A 19,700-nucleotide genomic window follows, 5' to 3' on the forward strand; every position below is an offset into this window, starting at 1 on the left:
GTTCGACTCTGCCTCTCCAGCAGCAGCGGTCCTCACTTCCTCTTTCTCCTCATTCAGATGTGATTGTTCAATGTATCCCAGTGAGGTCAGAACGAACTCACCGTGTCTTTGACACATACCCTAGAGAGGGCAGATTGTCCTTACTGTCCCTGTATCACATATCTTGGGTATGACCCCAATGTTGATACCATTGACTGTTGGAGAACAGACCATTTACTCTGCGTCTGTAGTAGATCGTCAGGACTGCCAAGTGAATTTACTCTGTCTGTCTCAAAAAGATTATAGAGAGCAGACTCCCCTCACTATGTCTTATCACTGACCCCACGGAGAGTGGATTGGATGGATTCTGAGACAGAACACATTTCTAATCTCTGAATCCTGCAATCCATCCCATCTTTTAATGAATATCACCACTCGAGTAAAAGGGTATTTTACCATGTTCTTCAGCTGTTTCCTGAACTTAGTCTGGATCACGGCATATATACAAGTGTTTGTGCAGCAACTTAGGAGCTGGAGAATGAATCTAATATCTCCTGCAAAATGATGTAGACGTATGGCTGTATACCCCATCCGATACATGCGTTTCCATAAAGAGTATACCATAAACACTGACCATAATAGGATGAAATTCCCTGAGATAACAAACAATAAAATGATGGACTTCCTTCGAGTCCCCATTTCTGGGTCACTGGGATTCTCCCCACTGCTGTGAGCCCAAAGTCTCCTGCGGGATCTGCTGGCCACTAAAATGTGCCTGACACTTAAACCATTGAGAAGCAGAACCAGAAAAAATGGCACTGCTTGGTTCAGGATATAATGAAGGCACTCGATTGTTCCCCAGACTGGAGATGACAGAATATTAGTTTGTACTGAACAAAACCAGGGGAGATTCCTCAGCAAATACTAGGATGTGAACATAAATTACCAGAAAACGTTCTTCAGACCACTCAGTACAATCACTGTTGCCAAAACCAGAGTTGCTGTTTTCTCAGTACAAAATTTAATTCACAGATTTGGGCAGTAAATGGGCACATATCGATCAAAGGTAAAAGTGACGGTAAACCAGACAGAACAGTCAGTGGCTGCATAAACAAAAACAGCGTGGATATTACAGATGGGGATGGCCCGTAGGAAATGTAAATCTCTCTTATAAACAATTAGAATGTGTGTCAATAGCAGATCAAGGACAATAACCAGGATATCTGCTGCAGACATTGTCACCAGGTATCGAATAATACATTTTGAAAGACCACACTTCCCTTTTGAGAGGATTGTAATTGTTATGATGTTAATTGAGGAAGGAAAATAAATATGGGAGTTACAGTAGAAAAGTTAACAATTTCACACAGTAATTTGTAAGATTTACAAATGTGATCCTCTTTCTGAAAATGCATTGAAGTATTCATATCTATGTTCGAGTAATCTGCTGGAGCCAAAAATTACCATTCATTAAAATCAGCCATCATGTAACAATTCATACTTGGTATGAAACAGAAAATGAGTAACAGCAGTTTGTAAGAGATTATGTAAATATTGATATGAGTTGACAGATTATTTATGTGAAAACAAGGCAATGTAGGAAAAATCACAAAGACCATGAGGGGTTTGTTTTAGCTTCTGAAATCGAACAGACGTCACCAACCCTGTATTAGAGCGGAGGAAATGATCTGATTCCTGCTGTTCATGTTTACAGAGTCATTCAAATTTAGCTCCTGCTAAATCCTACCCTTGATCCTCAACAAATGCAGATGGACTTATGTCATCATATATCAATGTATATTGTTCTTTCTTATACATACTTTGAGATTTTGTGTAATTAAAGAACATTAGTCCTTGATGACCATCTTTTACCATTTGTAAAATATCGGTGTTGCTGATTGGGTCGACATTCGATGTCCATCTCTGATTGTCCCCACAAAGATGTTGCCAAGCTGCCTTCTTCAGCTATTGATGTCCATGTCATGTAGATATACCCACAGAGATGTTAAGGAGGGAGTTCCAATGTTTTGACTCTTGACAGTGAAGGAGGAGCAATCTGGTCCCAGATAGTTTGCCTCTTCACCTATCGGCTTATTGCTTCGAGATGGTGGTGGTGACAGGTTTGGAAGATGCTGTGAAAGGGCTTTTAACAACCGGCTGCAGTGTATCTTCCGCATGCCACACCTTGTTACTGCCGTGAATTGATGGTGAAAGCAGAGAATGTTTGTGGATGTGCTGCCTATCAAAGGACTTGCTATATCCTGGATATTGGCAAGTTTATTCAGTGTTTTGCAGCTAAACTAATTTAAGCAAATGGGGAGTATTGCATCACACTCCTGCTTTGCACTTTTTGGATAGTGGACACACTTTGGGGAGATTAGAGATGAGGTATGGACCACAAAAGTACCAACCTCTTAATGGCCTTATAACACGTTTATTGACAGAACTGGTCCAATTCAGTCAGTGGTCACTGGTAAACCCCCAGAAGATTGAGAGCGGTAAATTCAGTGATGGGAAAGCAATTAATGACAAGTGAAAGAGTTAGATTCACTCTTTTTGGAGTTAGCTGGTACAAATCCGTCCAATTCTGAATATTGGTCAGGTGGTGCTACATGTGAATATCGAGATTTTCTGTGTCCAGCAAATCGCGAATGGTACTGAAGCTTGTGCAACATCAACAAACATCCAGGATTCTGACACCCTGATGTTAGATGGTCAGTGATGAAGCAGCTGAAGATGGCTTGGACTGTACCATTGCTGCATCGTCGGATGGTCCCCGCATTCTGTGATGGTATTAGCTGCACAGAGGCCTGAGACAGGCTGGAAACAGTTTAAAACAGCCCACTGTTGCCATGGGAGATGAACGTGATTGGGCCTGCAGTGGGAACTACAATGAAGGAAAGGTTTCTGGTCGTTGCTTTCTCCTGCCAGTCCTCCTGCCCTGCATCCTCAGCTCTGGGCCATACAATTGTAGAAACATGCAGCAATGAAACAGATCTTTCCATTCAAATGGTCTATGCAAACCAGATTTCCTAATATGAACTAGTCCCATTTTCCTGTATCAACACTATATTCCTCCAGTCTTTTCTTCACCACATACATTTCCAAGGTTGTTTTGGATGTTGTCATTGTACCCACCTCTACCACTTCTTCTGGCAGCTCATCTCATACAAGCATCACCCTCTGTGTGAAAAGGTTGCCATTAAGGTACATTTGACATCTTTCCCCTCTCCCTTTAAACCAATGCCCTCTGGTTTTGGGCAAGTGTGCCAAACACCTTCTTCACCACTCTGTCTATCTGTGATGTCACTCCCAGATGCTGTGTACCTGCATCCACTGGAGTCTCTGTTCGACAACTCTCCCCAGGTCCCTCCCATTAACTGTGCTGACCCCTTGGTGTAGTTAACTCAGTGGGGGTGATGTGGAGGGAGGTGTATGGCCAGTGGGGTTAAGCAGGTCATTGAATAGGATTGTGTTGGAGTTGAGCTTCTCCAGTACAAATACAGGAACACGTTCTCTTAGCCAACAGACATGACCTTTGCCTGGTTTTAGATTATGGAAGGTACGGGTTTGGTCAGATTTTGACAGTTTGGACAGAAGAGGGGTGAAGTGTCCCTTGCAGCACGGGAATAGACTGATGCACAAGCAGTGGAATAAATAACACGTCCAGCACCAAGCATTGTCCGGGTAAGTTAATTGTAATTGAGAGAAATGAAGAAACAATGCAAGGCACATTCTAAATGTTTCTGGCTTTCAGACAGCTTCATTCTTGTGGCATCCAGTTTTGAGAGAGTGCACTTGATTAACCCTGACATAGAGGGGTTGGAGGAGGATGAGGATCAGGAAATGTTGGTCAGGAACTGAGAAAGCGAGTTGACTGAAAAGCTCCCTGTGATGAGACACATTTTGGGAACAGTGGCCACCTCAATCAGTGCCGGGAACAAGCATGAGGTTGTCCAGCTCATGTTCAAATGGATCAGTTAGATTCTGAACAATCTCACTGATCCTCGTGACTTAGCCAAGGATGAGGTTAGAGTCAATGGATATGGATTAAATTTTAAAGTAGGAGCAAAAGACAATGGTCTTTCCAAATTGAAATGATAAGAACATTACAATGGTAAAATATGATTGACAGATCTAAAAGGTAGACTTTGATGCTTTGCAGGTCCAGCAACAGCATCAAAGAGGACAGAAGAACTGGCAGAAAAAGCGATCCAGTTAAAGGTAGTTCTAACAGTTAATAGAAGAGCTAGAGACTTGCCAGGAACACCAACAATAACCAGGGTGGGATAGTAAATACATTGAATAACCAGGAGTATATAACGGATGCGATAGTTAATGATATGAAGTGGTAACTTGCAGAAATATAATCAATTGTTGCTGAGAAACTCCTGTCCATTGTTGTAAAATTCCGATCTTCTGCATTCAGATTCCAACCCATGGTTGTAAAATTCCAATCTATTGTTCTCAGATTCGAATCTCTCTTCTCCCGAGCTCCCAGTCTCTGGAGCTGCCGGTCCCTGTTCGTGTTGGGGGTGATGCTGTCACTGATACTATAACTTTTTACATTGTAAAGAATTTGTAATTCATCAAAGAAGGAAACCCTCCCGGGACACAATTACAATCTATGGAGTCGACATTGACACGACACAGTCACGAAACAAATAGGTTCAGTTAATGCTTTCAATCTAGTACACTATTCCCCGAATGGAATAGGATTTATACCCACTTTGGACTGCAGGTATGTGAGTTAGTGAGAGAAGGAGAGATAGAAGCATTGACCATAATCTTTCAATTCTCTGGAGATATTGAAGTGATTCCAAGGAAATGGATGTTTACAAACAATACGCCCTTATTACAAAAAAAGGTTGCTAGAGAAATGAGGCACTCTGCCACCCCTAGATTAATGTAAGGACAGCTTCAGTAACATGTTGTCTAAGGCACTGACAGCAGAGATACATGTTGAAAAGCTGTGGTTCACGCTGGAGGGAGACACTGATTGATTGATTGTCATGTTACCTGAATACAGTGAAGAGCTTTGTTTACTCGCTGTACTGGTAGATCACAATAAGCAGGGGTGTCCATATCACAGGGTGACCAGAAACTTGGACAGAGGCATACAGGTTGCATCCCACAGCATGTGCACTTGGCAAGATCACCATTAACAAGGTCAGCATTATTTGAAGTTAGTGATTCAATTCACCAGGCTCACAACGGCTGGAAAAGAGCTGTTCCTGAAGCTGCTGGTGCATATGTACAAGCTTCGGTACCTTCTGCCTGACGGGCGTGGTTGTAGGAGATCATTACCAGGGTGGGAGGGGTCCTAGATGATGTTGGCACTCATTCCACGGCAACGAGCCGTGTAAATGGAGTCCATGGATGGAAGGTTGGCTTCCGTGATGGTCTGGGCTGTGCACGCCACCTCCTGTAGTTCCTTACCATGCTAGGCAGAATGCTTTCTGTGGTACATCTGTAGAATTTGTTGAGGAGCTTTATGAACAGACTAAATTCCCTGAGCAGCCTGAGGAAAAGATTACGTTGTTGTAGCTTTTGGATCATTACATCCATATGGGAACGCCAGGTTATTGTCACTCCGAGGAACTTGACACTCTCCATCCTCTCAGCCTCAGCTCCATCGATGTAGAAGGAGTCATGTTTTTCTCCTTTCTTTCTGACGTCAATGATCAGTTCTTCAGTTTTGCCGATGCTGAGAGAGAGGGTGTTCTCACTGCACCATGGCACCAAGCCCTCTATCTTCTTCCTGTTGGTTGATATCCATCTTACCACAGTGGGATGTGCGGCAAACATAGAGATGGTGTTTGTATGGAATTTATCCACACAGCCGTGGGAGTACAGCGAGTACAGTAAGGGCTGAAAACACATCCTTGGTGGTCTCCAAGGTTGAAGGTTACCGTGGAAGAGGTGCTGCTGTCTATCTTCACTGATTGTGGTCTGTGGGTCAGGAAGCTGAGGATCCAGCTGCAGAGGGTGGAGCCGAGACTCAGAGTCTCAGAGTTTTGTGATCAATCTGGATGGGATAATGGTGTTGAAGGTGGAGATGTAGTCGATGAACAGGAATCTGACATAGATATCCTTGTGATCCAGATGTTCCAGGGGTGAGGGTAGGGGTGGGAAATGCTGTGGAAATGTTACATCGGTGGACAAATTGCAGGGGATCGAGGCAGGCTGGGAGAACAGGTTGACTCGCCTTTGGAAGCACTGCAACATTAGTCACTGTTACTGGGCAGGAGTCATTCAGGCACATTGCACCGGGTTTCCGAGGTACTGGGATGGTGGTGGTCTTTTTGAAGCAGGTGGGGCCTTTGGAGTGCAGTCAGGAGAGGTAGAAGATTTCAGCGAATACCTGCATCAGGATCTGAGTGAACGGCCATGGATTCCATCTGGGCCTGACAATTTCCTTGGATTGACTCCGAGGAAAGTTGATCTGACATCAGCAGCAGTGACAGGGAGAACATGGAAGGACTGCCACAAACACTACGTAGGACAAACAGGAAGAAAGTTAGCCACCAGAATAGACGAACACCAGCAGCCACCAAAAGACACGACACACTCTCCCTCGTAGCCCTACAGACGGAGGAAAGAAACAAGCATTTCGACTGGGACAACATATCTATCCTGGGACAGGCTCAGCAAAGACATGCCAGAGAATTCCTAGACGCCTACCACTCCACCACAAAGCCATAAACAGACACATAGATCGAGATACCATACGTCAACACCTCAGAAAACGAATAGGAAATGATATCACCACAAACCCCAAGAACTCCATCCAGGACAAACATATAAATAGAAAACAAGAGACAACAGCTTCTCTTCACTTGGAGGTCGCCACTGATGATGTTACATAGCCAGGTAATGAAATATCTGGATATCAAACCTGCAGCTCAGCGAGCAAACCTAGACCCTAAACCTCAACCTGATCTACAAACCTTCACAAACCGTATTCATTGGTGGGATATGGGCATTGCTGGATTGCCCAATATTAATTGTCTGTCCCTAGTTGCCACTTGAGAAGGTAGTGGTGAGTTACCTTCTTGAACCGCTGCAGTCCACCTGCTGTGGGTTGACCCACAATGCCATTAGGGCGAGAATTACAGCATTTTGACCCAGTGATGGTAAAGGAATGGCGATGTATTTACAAGTCAGGATGGTGAGGAGATTGGTGGGGAAGTTGAAGCTGGTAGTGTTCCTATATATCAGCTGCCCTTGTCCTTCTAGAGTGAAGTAGTTGTGGGTTTGGAAGGGGCTGTCTGATGATTTTTGGTGACTTCTACTTTGCATTTTCCAGATACTACATACTGAATCAGAGCATCAGAGATGGAGAGAATTGATGCTTGTGCTCATTGTGCCAATCAAGAAGTCTGCTTTGTCCTGGATGGTGTATAGCTTCTTGAGTATTGTTGGGGCTGCACCTATATAGGTGGGTGGAGAGTTTACCATCACACTCCTGACTTGTGACTTTAAGATGGTGGACAGGCTTTGGGGAGTTAGGAGGTGATTTACCCACCGTGGTATACCTAGCCTCTGGCCTGGTCTTGTAGTCACTGTGTTTATGTGGTGAGTCCTGCGGAATTCCTGGTAAATAATAACCCACCCGATGTTGACATTGGGGAATTCAGTGATGAGAACGCCATTTAAATTCAATGGGCATGTGTTAGATTGTCTCTTATTGGTGATGGTCTTCGTTTGGCATATGTGTGCTGTGAATGTTACTTGTCACTGTTAGCCCAAGCCTGGACATTGTCCAGATCTTGCATTTTAACATAGACTGCTTCATTATCTAAGGAGTCACGAATGATGCTGATCTATGTCAAATTATCAGTGAACATTCTCACTTTTGACCTTATGATGTAGACATAAGGACACTACCATGAGGAACTCCTGCAGAGATGTCCTGGAGCTGAGATGACTTGCCTCCAACAACCACAACCATCTTCCTCCGTGTCTGGTCTGACACCAATCACTGGACAGTTTGTTCCTCCATTGATTACAGTTTTTTCGCAACTCCTTGATGCCACACTTGGTCCAATTGGCCTTGTTGTCACAGGCTGTCACTCTCTCCTACCCTCTGGAATTCAGCTCTTTTGTGTATGCTTGAACCAATGCTGTAATGAGGCCAGGAGCTGAATGATCCTAGTGGGACCCAAACTGGGCGTCACTGAGCAGGTTATTGCTGAACAGGAGCTTCTCAATTGCATGGCTGATGACACCTTCCAAAACTTTACTGGTGATTGAGAATAGACTGACTGTGTAATTGGCCAGGTTGGATTTGTCCTGCTAAATATGAACAGGACATACTTGGGTAATTTTCCATATTTTTGGGTGTATGCAAGTATTGTAACTGTACTGGAACAGCTTGGCTAGGGACACGGCAAGTTCTGGACCAGATGTCTTCAGTATTATTGCTGTAATGTTGTCAGGGCCCATAGCCTTTGCAGTGTCCAGTGTCTCCCACCATTTTGTGATATCGTGTGGAGTGAATCGAATTTCCTGAAGACTGGGATCTGTAATGCTGAGATCCATTGGAGGAGGGTGAGATGGATCATCCACTCAGTATTTTTGGCAAATGATCCCTGCAAACGCTTCATTCTTATATTTTGGCCGGGTTGGATTTGTCCTGTTAATTTGAACAGGACATACCTGGGCATTTTTTTACATTATCGGGTATATCCCAATATTGTAACTGGAATGGAGTAGCTTGGCTCGGGCACATTCTGAAGCACATGTGTTCAGTATTATTGCTAGAATATTCTCTAGAATGGTCTTGGGGCCGAGAGGCTTTACAGTGTCAGGTATCTCCCACCATTTTCTGATATCATGTAAAGTGAATCAAAGTGGCTGAAGACTGATATCTGTAATGCTGAGGCCCATTGGAGGAGGGTGAGATGGATCATCCACCCAACACTTTTGGCTGAAGATTCCTGCAAAGGTTTCATCCTTATCGTTTGCACTGATGTGCTGGAATCTTCCGTGGTTGAGGATGTGGATATTTGGGAAACCTTTTTCTCCAGTCAGTTGCTTAATTGTCCACCAGCATTCATGACTGGATGTGGCAGGACCGCAAAGCTTAGAATCTCATCCTTTGATCATGAGATCACTTAGCTCTCTCTATCACTTGCTGTTAATGCTGATTGGCATGCAAGGAGTCCAGTTTAGTGGCTTCACCAGGTTGACACCTCATCCTCAGCTATGCCTGGTATTTCTCCTGGCATGCCGTCCTGCACTCTCCATTGACCCAGGGTTGATCCCCTGGGTTGATGGTCATGGTTGGGGGCGGGGGGGGGGGGGAATGTGGTTGACCATGAGATTACAGATTGTGCTGCTGTTAATGACCCACATCACATCATGGATGCCAAGTCTTGAGTTGCTCGATCTGTTTGAAGTCTGTCGTGTTTAGCACGGTGATCGTTCCACACAACACGATGGAGATTATTCCCAATGTGAAAGTGGGACTTCGTCTCCTTATGGACTGCACAATGATCTCGCTTCCTGATACAGAAGCATCTACAGCTGGCAGATTGGTAAGTGTTCTACACAAGGACAGACCCCTCAAAACATTTCCGGAAATTAGCCGAGAATCTAACTTTGCTAGTTGTTTTTAGGAAGTATAGCATGGATATTCCAGGAAGGATACAGTTGATTAAACTATGTAGCTTTGAACAAAACAGAATTTATTCACAAGTTTACCAAATGAAACGCAAGCAAAAGAGAACAGAATACCAAATAACTTAGCCTATCTGAAAAACCAACAAGTTGTCCCAACTTAAAGATGCTGATCGATTCCACTTGGCACACAAGGTAAACTCAAACACAGAGTATTCCAGGAGAGATGTCAGAGAGAGAGGAGGATCAGCATGGGCCTGCTCCTTTGGGCCCAGCAGCTTTAAACCTGCCTGACTGCTTTCAGTGAATAGCCAGACTGCCAAAGCACAAAACCAAACTAATCTGGCATTAATGAAGCCAGATGGGTTTTCCCATGGTCATACATATATTTTTAATTTCTGATTTTTAAAAATAGACTTCAAATTCCATAATTGCTGTGGAAGCATTCAAACCTGGTCCCCAGATCATTGGCTGAGTTTCTGGACAAATAGTCTCATGATAATACCCCGAGCCCATCACTTCCTGCCTCAATAGCATGGAGGTCTCTCGGAGAGTGCGTGGAGGGATATAGAGGTCTTTATGGAGGTGCATAGGAGATTGTATGGAGCTGTATAGACGTCCACATGGAGGGTTATGGGCGACTGTATGGAAGTCTGCAGAGGACTTTGATGAAGTCTAAAGAGAATCATGTAGACATATAGTGAGGACAACATGGAGTTCACAACAAGAACACTTTTTCCTCAGGAGGCAAAGGAAAATCAGCACTTTCGTAAGAACTTCTCGCCAACGTTTATAGCTGCACCATGGAAAGCATTCTATCTTGATGCATCACAGCTTGGTACGGTAACAGCTCTGCCTAGGTCCACAAGAAACTGCAGCAAGTTATGAACACAGCCCAGACCATGACACAAGCCAACCTTCCAACCATCGACTCCATCTATAGTTCTCAATGTCGCAGAAAGACAGCGAACACCATCAAAGACACCTCCTACCAGGCCATATTTTCTTCCAACCTCTTCCATCAGGCAGAAGATGAAGAAACTTCAACATACAGAACAACAGCTTCTCCCCTGCTGCTCTTAGACTGCTGAATGGACCTCAAACTTCAAGTCTAATGCTGATGTTGCCTTTGTGTATCTCCTGTGTAGTTGTAACCCTGTTTGCCTCGCTCTGTCTCAATAACCAATGATCTGTCTGTTATGATTCATAGAGCATAGAACATTACAGAGCAGCACAGGCCCCTCGGCCCTGGATGTTGGGCTGATCTGTGAAGCCCATCTCACCTGCACTATTTAATTATGATCCATACGTTGAGATAATGACCAATTAAATATCTTTAATTCTGGCAAGTTTACTGCAGTTTCAGGCAGAGTGTTACACACCCATACTACTTTCTGAGTAAAGGAACTACCTCTGACATCTGTCCCATACTTATCACGCATCAATTTAATGCTATGTCCCCTCATGCTAGTCATCACCATCCAAGAAAATAAGATCTCACTGTCCAATCTATCTAATCCTCTGGTAGTCTTAAATATCTCTATTACATCGCCCTTAACCTTCTTCTTTCCAATGAAAACAGAACCACATCTCTCGGCCTTACCTCATAAGAGCTCCCTTCTTTACCAGACAACATCCTGGTACATTTCCTCTGAACCATTTCCAATGTTACGAATCCTTCTTAGAATGCAGTGACCATAACTCTACACAATACTCCATGTGCAGCCGTGACAAATCTTTGTACAGCTGCAATGTGATCTCATGGCTTCAAAGCTCAATCCGTTAACATATAAAAGCTAACACACTGTATGGCTTCTTGCCAGCCCTATTAACCTTGGTGTCCACTTTCATAGAACATAAAATGTTACAGCACAGTGCAGGCCCTTCAGTCCGCAATGTTGTGCCGACCTGTAAAATTAATCTGATGCCCATCTAACCTACACCATTCAATTATTATCCGCATGTATCTCCAATGCCCATTTAAATGTCCTTAATATCGGCGAGTCTACTACTGTCGCAGGCAGTACGTTCCACGTCCCTATTACTGTATGAGTAAAGGAACTATCCCTGCTATCTGTCCGAAACCTATCACCCCTCAATTTAAAGCTGTGTCCCCTCGTGTCAGCCTTCACCATCCAAGCAAAAAGGCTCTCATTGTCCTCTCTATCTAACCCTCTGATTATCTTATAAGTCTTGATTAAATCACCTCTCAATCTTCTCTCTCATAAAAACACCTTCAAGTCCCTCAGCCTTACCTTGAAAGACCTTCTCTCCATATCAAACAATATCCTAGTAAATCTCCTCTGAACCCTTTCCAAAGCTTCCACATCATTCCTACTATGCGATGACCAGAACTGCATGCAATCCTCCAGGTGCAGCTTTACCAGTGTCTTGTACAGCTGAAGCATGACCTCGTGGCTCCGAAACTCAACCACCTTCCAATGAATGCCAACAGACCATGAGCTTTCTATACAACCCTATCAACTTGGGTGGCAACTTTCAGGGATTTATGTAACTGAACACCGAGATCTCCCTGCTCATCTACAGTACCAGTACTCAGCATTCCTGTTACTTCTTCTGAATTGAACTACCTCACACTTTTCCGCCTTAAACTCCATTGCCACTTCTCAGCCCAGCTCTGCATCTTGTCTATGTAACCCACAACATCCTTCGGCGTTACCCACAACTCTGCCTACCTTTGTGTCATCTGCAAATTTATTAACCAATCCTTCTTCACCCACCTCCAGATCATTTATAAAAAATGACAAACAGTACTGGCCTCAAAACAGATCCTTGTGGCACACCACTGGTAACTGAGCTCCAGGATGAACACTTCCCATCAACCACCACCATCTGCCCTCTTTCAGCAAGCCAATATCTAATCCAACCACTAATTTACATTCAATCCCGAAATTCCGCATTTTGTTCAATAGCCAACGGTGGGGAACCTTATCAAATGACTTACTGAAGTCCATATGCAGCACATCAACCGCCTTTCCTTCATCCACATGCTTTGTCTCCTTCTCGAAGACATTTATAAGGCTAGTGAGGCATGAACACCTCTTCACAAAACTGTGTTGCCTATTACTAATCAAATTATTCCTTTCCAGGTGATTATAAATGCTATCTCTTATAATCTTTGTCAACACCAGACCCACAACTGAAGTCCGATTTACTGGTCTATAATTACCAGGGTTGTTCTGACTCCCCTTCTAAAACAAGGAACAATATTTGCTCTCCTCCAGTCTTCTGGCACGACCTCTGTCGATAATGATGACATAAGAATCAAAGACAAAGTGTCTGCAGTCTACTCCCTGGCTTCCCAGAAATCCGAGCATGAATCCCATGCAATCCAGGGTCGTATCTATTTTCAGATCCGCAAGATGGCTAAAACTTCCTCTTTGTCAACCTCAGTCCATTCTAATTTTGTATCCTGTATCTCCGTATTCTCACTAACATTGCCCTTTTGCAATGTAAATTCTGATGAAATGTATTCATTTAGCATTTCCCCATGTCCTCAGGTTCCACACACAACTTTCAACTATATCTTTGATTTGCCTGAAACTTATTCTAGTCATTCTTTTCTTCCTGATGTACTGACAGAAGGCCTGAGGGTTTTCCTTGATCTTTTTGCACCAGCAACTTCTCATGTCGTCTCCTGGCTCTTATTCGCCTCTACTGCCCGCAAAACAAAACCTTGCACTCGTGACAACAACAAATAAAGTAAAATGCTGTACCTGGTTCTGAAAGGTTTAATACTGATTGAGTGTAAAAAGGACAATTCACAGAGATCGTGACATGGTGGGAAGATCTGGGAGGAGTCAAACAATAGATAAGATCCTTCTAACATCTCTGTTACAATGGACAGCACATCAGCAATTCTCAGGGCCCTCGTATACCTGGAAGATTGGAAGTAATTGGAGTTATAGAATGTAGTGCAAACTTTATGAAATCTGATGTTTTTAGGGAAGTTTGACAAACATACACATTCTGTTAATCTTACACAAGGGAAAGAGGTCAATGGTTCATTTTCAGAAGAGTCTACATAAAAGAAGCCATCTTATACATTCCCACAGCTGCACTGATTCCCAAAACAGTACCACATCAGTCAGTGGGTCGCAACATGTACATTTTGTTGGAACTAATGAATAAATAAAGCACTTCAGGTGTTTTGCCTCAGGATGGTGGTGATATCATATCCAGGAGTTAGGTTTCAGACCCAGTTTGATGTCTGTCTTGTATTTGCCCAAATGAATGGCTGCAAGGGGATTAAGATTAGGAGCTGAATATCCAAGGATTTCCATCCTATCGAAAGGATAGGCAGATGGGCAGAGGGGATGGGGTTGCATATTAGTAAGAAATAAAATTAAATCAATAGTAAGAAACAAAGGAGTGTCAGATGGTATAGAATCTGTATGGGTAGATTTGGGAAAACACAAAGGTTGAAAAACAGAATTGGACTTCTGTACAGGCCTCCATACAGTATTCAGGAACTGGGACACAAGACACCCCAGGATTTAGAAAAGATGCATAAGAAAGTCAAAGTTATAGTGATTATGTGGGATTTCAATGTGCAGGTGGACTGGAAAAATCACATTGGTAGTGGATTGCAAGAAAAGGAATTTGTGGGATGTCTATGAGATGGCTTTTTTAAGCAGTTTGTGGTTGGGCCACGGGGAACAGGCAACTCTGTATTTAGTGTTGTGCAATAATAAGGGAGCTTAAGGTGATGGAACCCTGAGGAGGCAGAGATCATACTATGACTGAATTTACTGTGCAATTTGAGAGGGAGAAGATGAAATCAGAGGTAACGGGCTTACAGCTGAATAAATACAACTACAGAGACATGAGGTAGGAACTGGGTAGAATTGACTGGGAGAGGAGCCGAGCAGGAACGACAGTGGAACAGCAATGGCAGGAGTTTCTGGGAGTAATTCAGGAGACACAACAGAGATTCATCACGAGGGAAAAGAAACATGATGCAGGGAGGATGAGGCAACCATGGCTCACTAAGGAAGTCAGTGATGGCTTAAAAAAAAAGAGAAAGCATATCTTGTGGTGAAGGGCCGTGGGAAAACAGAGGATTGAGAAGCTCACAAAGACCAACAGAGGGCAACAAAAGAAGTAATAAGGAGGGAGAAGAATAAATGTGTGGGTAAACTAGCCAGCAATATAAATGAAGAATGTAAGAGTTTTTTTCAGATATATAAAGATCAAAAGAGAGGCAAAAGTGGACATTGGGCTGCTGGAAAATGATATTGGAGAGATAGTGGGGGGTGCGATCAAGGAAATGGCTGAGGAACTCACTTTACATCAGTCTCCTTGGTGGAAGACAACATTAAAATCCCAAAAATACAGAGGAGGCAGAGTTCGGTATGGTGGTCATGGCCAAGGAGAAGGTGCTACAACAACTGAAGAGCCTGAAGGTGGAAAAATCTCCTCGGCCAGATGGACTACACCCCAGAGCTCTAAGGGAGACAGCTGAAGAGATAGTGGAGCAAAGTCAGCATTATTTCATCAAGGGGAGGTCATGTATGACAAACCGTCTGGAATTCTTTGAGGAAGTAACAAGCAGGTTAGACCAAGGTGAGCCAATGGATATAATCTGCCTAGACTTCAAGAAGGCCTTTGACAAGATGCCTCACTGGAGGCTACTGAGTAAGATAGGGGCCCATGGTGTTGGAGGCAAGGTGCACGCTTGGATAGAAGCCTGGCTGTCTGAAACAAAGCAGAGAGTGGGGATGAAAGGGTCCTTCTCAGAATGGCAGCTGGTGACAGTTCATGTTCTGCAAGGCTCAGTTTCGTGACCACAGCTTTTCACTTAATCCATGAACAATCTAAATGAAGGAATTGAGAGCATTCTGGCTCAGTTTGCAGATGATGCAAAGAGAAGTAGAGGGACAGGTAGTATTGAGGGGGCAGGGAGGCTGTAGAAGGATTTGGACAGGTTAGGAGAATGGGCAAAGAAGTGACAGATGGAGCACAATGTGGGAACGTGTGAGGTCATGCACTTTGGTCGGAAATGTAGAGGCATGAGCTATTTTCCAAATGGGGAGAAAAATGAGAAGTCTGAAGTGCTCAGTATTTTCTCAAGTTCAACTTACAGGTTGAATCAGTAGCTAGGAAGGGAAATGGCATTTAACTTGAGAGGACTTGAATATAAAAGCAGCGATGTTCTTCTGTAGCTCTATAAGGCTCTGGTCAGACGACATTCAGAGTATTGTGTGCACCTTTGGACCCTACACCTGAGGAGGATGTACAGGTCCTGGAGCATGTTCAGAGGAGGTTCACGACAATGTCTCCAGGAATGAAAAGTTTAACATATAAGAGGAAAGGGAAGACCTTTTGGAATGGAGATAAGGAGAAACTTCTTCACCCAGGGAGTGGTGAATCTATGGACTTCATTCCCACAGAAGGCTGTGGATGCGAGGTCATTGAATACATTTAAGACTGAGATAGACAAGTTCTTGAGCATTAAAGAGATCAAGGGGTATGGTGAAAAAGCGGGAGAGTGGGTTTTAGAAACGTATCAGCCATGATTGAATAGCAGAGCAGACTCATTGGGCTGACTGGCCTAAATTTTGTCCCTCTGACTTATGATTTTGTAACATTTGTGCCTCTTGCATGTTCTTTCAATCGAGTTTTGTTGTCAGATGAGTCAGCTTTACTTCATGAAACTTAACACAATAAGACATTATTCATTATTTCTTCGTGCCTGTCTTGCCTCATGAATATTTCTGCTGAACCTGAAGCACTTGACCATCACAGTTTGAAGCCATGAGCCCTGAAGTCTTTTAATTAGTTGATTTCAAACACTTTGAACTCATCCAAACTCTGTAAATTCTCTTTTTAAACTGACAAAGTGTTTGTAGCAGCATATACAACATGTGTTTTGCCTCACTGTACAATAGTTTGTGGAAGGATCTTCCAGATAACAATGGAGGCAGGCCCATTGATGACTTGTCTGGAAGTATTATGTGGACCCTTCACTAACAAGGGAGTCGAAGGGGATGGAAAGTAGATGGAAAAGAGGGTTAAGGGTTACAGCCAGAACAATCATGATCTTTTCAAATGGCAGATTGGAATGAAGGGGCGAAATGGATTACTCCTTATTATTATTTGTTTGTTTACATAGTTTGTGGAATGATCTTTCAGATAACAATGAAGGCAGGCTCATTGATGACTTGTATGGAAGACTGACATGTACATTTAAAAACAAGGGAGTCAATGGGGTTAGAAAGTATATGGAAAAGAGTACTAGGTTTGTAGCAAGATCAACTAAGGACTGATCAAATCACAGTTCAAGCTCTAAAGGCTAACTGACCTCCTCTTCATTCATATTAGTGTACTCACATGTATCCCAGTGAGGGCAGACCAACCACACTGTGTCTTTGACACATACCCTCGAGAGGGCAGATTGGTCCGACTGTATCTGTATCACACACATTGGGGAGAGCAGACTGATATCATGGTCTCTACATCATTGACTGTGGGAGAACAGACGATTTACACCAGGACTGACAACTGAACACACTCAGTCTGTATCACAAAGATTGGAGAGTGCAGACTTCCCTCACTATGTCTGTATCACTGACCCCACAGAGAGTGGATTGGATGCATTCTGAGACAGAACACATTCCTAATTCCTGAATCATTCAAACCACCTCATCATTGAATAAATTACATCTTTTGGGTAAAAGGGTGTTTTACCATGTTCTTCAGCTGTTTCCTGAACACAGTCTGTGTCACAACATATATGCAAGTGTTGTGCAGCAGCTTAGCGAATGAATCCAATATCTCCTACAAAATAATGTCATTGTTCCCCATCTGATATGAGCATTTCCATAAGAGTATAGCATAAACACTGACCATAACATGATGAAATTTCCTGCGATAACAAACAATAAAATGATGGACTTCCTTCGAGTCCCCATTTCTGGGTCATTGGGATTTTCCCCACTGCTGTGAGCCCAAAGTCTCCTGCGGGCTCTGCTGGCCACTAAAATGTACCTGATTCTTAAAGCATTGTGCAGCAGAATCAAAACAAATGGCACTGCAGGGTTCAGAATATAATGAAGGCACTCGATTGTTCCCCAGACTGGAGATGACAGAATATCAGTTGGTACTGAACAAAACCAGGGGAGATCATCTCAGAAAATAATGAACAGCCATTACACTGTACAAATTAATGGTCCTGAAAATATCTTGTCTGTGGTAAATGGCTCCATACTGAACGCAAAGTACCAGAAAACGTTCTTCAAACCACTCAGCACAGTCACTGTTCCCAGAACCACAGCTGCTGTCTTCTCAGTACAAAATTTAATTTGCAGATTTGGGCGGCAAATGGTCACATTATCGTCCAAGGTAAAAATGATGGCAAACCAGACAGAACAGTCAGTGTCTGCATAAAGGAAGACAGAGTGGATATCACAGATGAGGATGGACTGTAGCAAATGGAACTCTTCCTTATAAACAAGTAGAATGTTCCTCAATAGGACAATAACCAGTATGTCTGCTGTTGAAATTGCCACCAGGTATTGAGTAATACATTTTGAAAAACCCCACTTTCCTTGTGACAAAATTATAATTGTTAAGATATTCACTGTGGGGAAGGAAAATAAACAGGAAAATTCATCAATCTGGTTGAAAAATGGCCTATTACACAGAGTACGTCATGTGATTTCTAAATGTGTCCCTCTTTCTGAAAATGTATTAAAGTATTTATAGCCACGGTCATGTAACCTGCTTGACCAAAATCTCAACAAAATTAGACATTAGATAGAAATTCCATACTTGGGTTGACAAAGAAAATGAGGAATAGCAGTTTTTAGAGATGAAGTGAAGATTGACACTGGGCTGACAGATTATTGATGTGAAAACAAGGGAATGTAGGAATCATCACAAACACCATGGAAGGTATGTTTCTGCAGTGGAACAGAGATCAGCGACCCTGTGTTTGTGTGGAGGAAATGTCAAGGTTCCTGTTCTTCATCTTTAAAGAGTCATTCAAAATTAGTATGGAAGAATAAGCCCAAGTTCCCCTTCATTAGTATCCAGTGATCATAATCGCACATGTCTTGCTCCTGATCATAATGCAATAACTGTAGGTTAATGTGGGGATAAGTCAGTCTATGCTATTCTGTCTGATATCTACTCAGTGATAGTTTCCTTATGGCGTGGATGTCCTATTGGTTTGAGATGGTAGAGATCACAGGTTTGGAATATACTGTGACGGGCTTTTACAAAGTTGCTGCAGTCCATCTTCCACATGACACCCATTGCTGCTGGGGTGCATTGATGGTTGAAACTGGGAATATTTGTGGACTTGGAGCCAATCACGGGTGCCTTATTCTGAATATTATCAAGTTTCTTGAGTGTTGTTGCAGCAGAACTTACCCAAGCAAGTGGGGAGTATTCCATCACATTTCTGACTTTCCCTTTGTAGATATTGAATAGATTTTGGGAAGCCTGGAGGTGAGAAATTTATCACTGAATGACCAATCTCTTATATGGTCTTGTAACAATGGTGTTAATATAAGCGGTCCATCTAGTCTGTAGTCAATGGTAACTCCTTCCACCGTTCCCCAGGACGTAGGTAGTGTGGGATTCAGTGATGGTAAGACCAATAAATGTCAAAATAAATGGTTAGATTCTCTCTTTTCGGAGATACCTGACACTTGTGTGGCACACATGATACTTTTAGTTCAGGTCTGAATACTGTCCAAGTGTTGCGAAATGCGGGTATAGTGTCTGATGAGTCAGGAATGGGAAAAACTTTGTGAACAATCAACAAACATCCTGAATTCTGACCTTATGATGGAGGGATTGTCAACAGTGAAACAGCTGAAGATAACTGGGCCGAGGACACTTCCCTGAGGAACTCCTGCAGCGATGTCCTGGAGTTGAGGTGACTGACTTCCAACAATCACACCCATCCTCCAATGTGCCCGGAATATCTCCAACCAATGAGAGTTTCATCCCATTTCTCATTATTTTAGATTTCCTTCAGGTCAGACTTGGTCACTTACTGCTTTTATGTCATGTGCACACTCTCTCACCTCAGGAGTTCAGCTCTTTTGAGCTTGTTTGGATATGAG

The sequence above is a fragment of the Hemiscyllium ocellatum genome, chromosome 12, assembly GCF_020745735.1.
Source record: "Hemiscyllium ocellatum isolate sHemOce1 chromosome 12, sHemOce1.pat.X.cur, whole genome shotgun sequence".
Lineage (NCBI taxonomy): Eukaryota > Metazoa > Chordata > Chondrichthyes > Orectolobiformes > Hemiscylliidae > Hemiscyllium > Hemiscyllium ocellatum.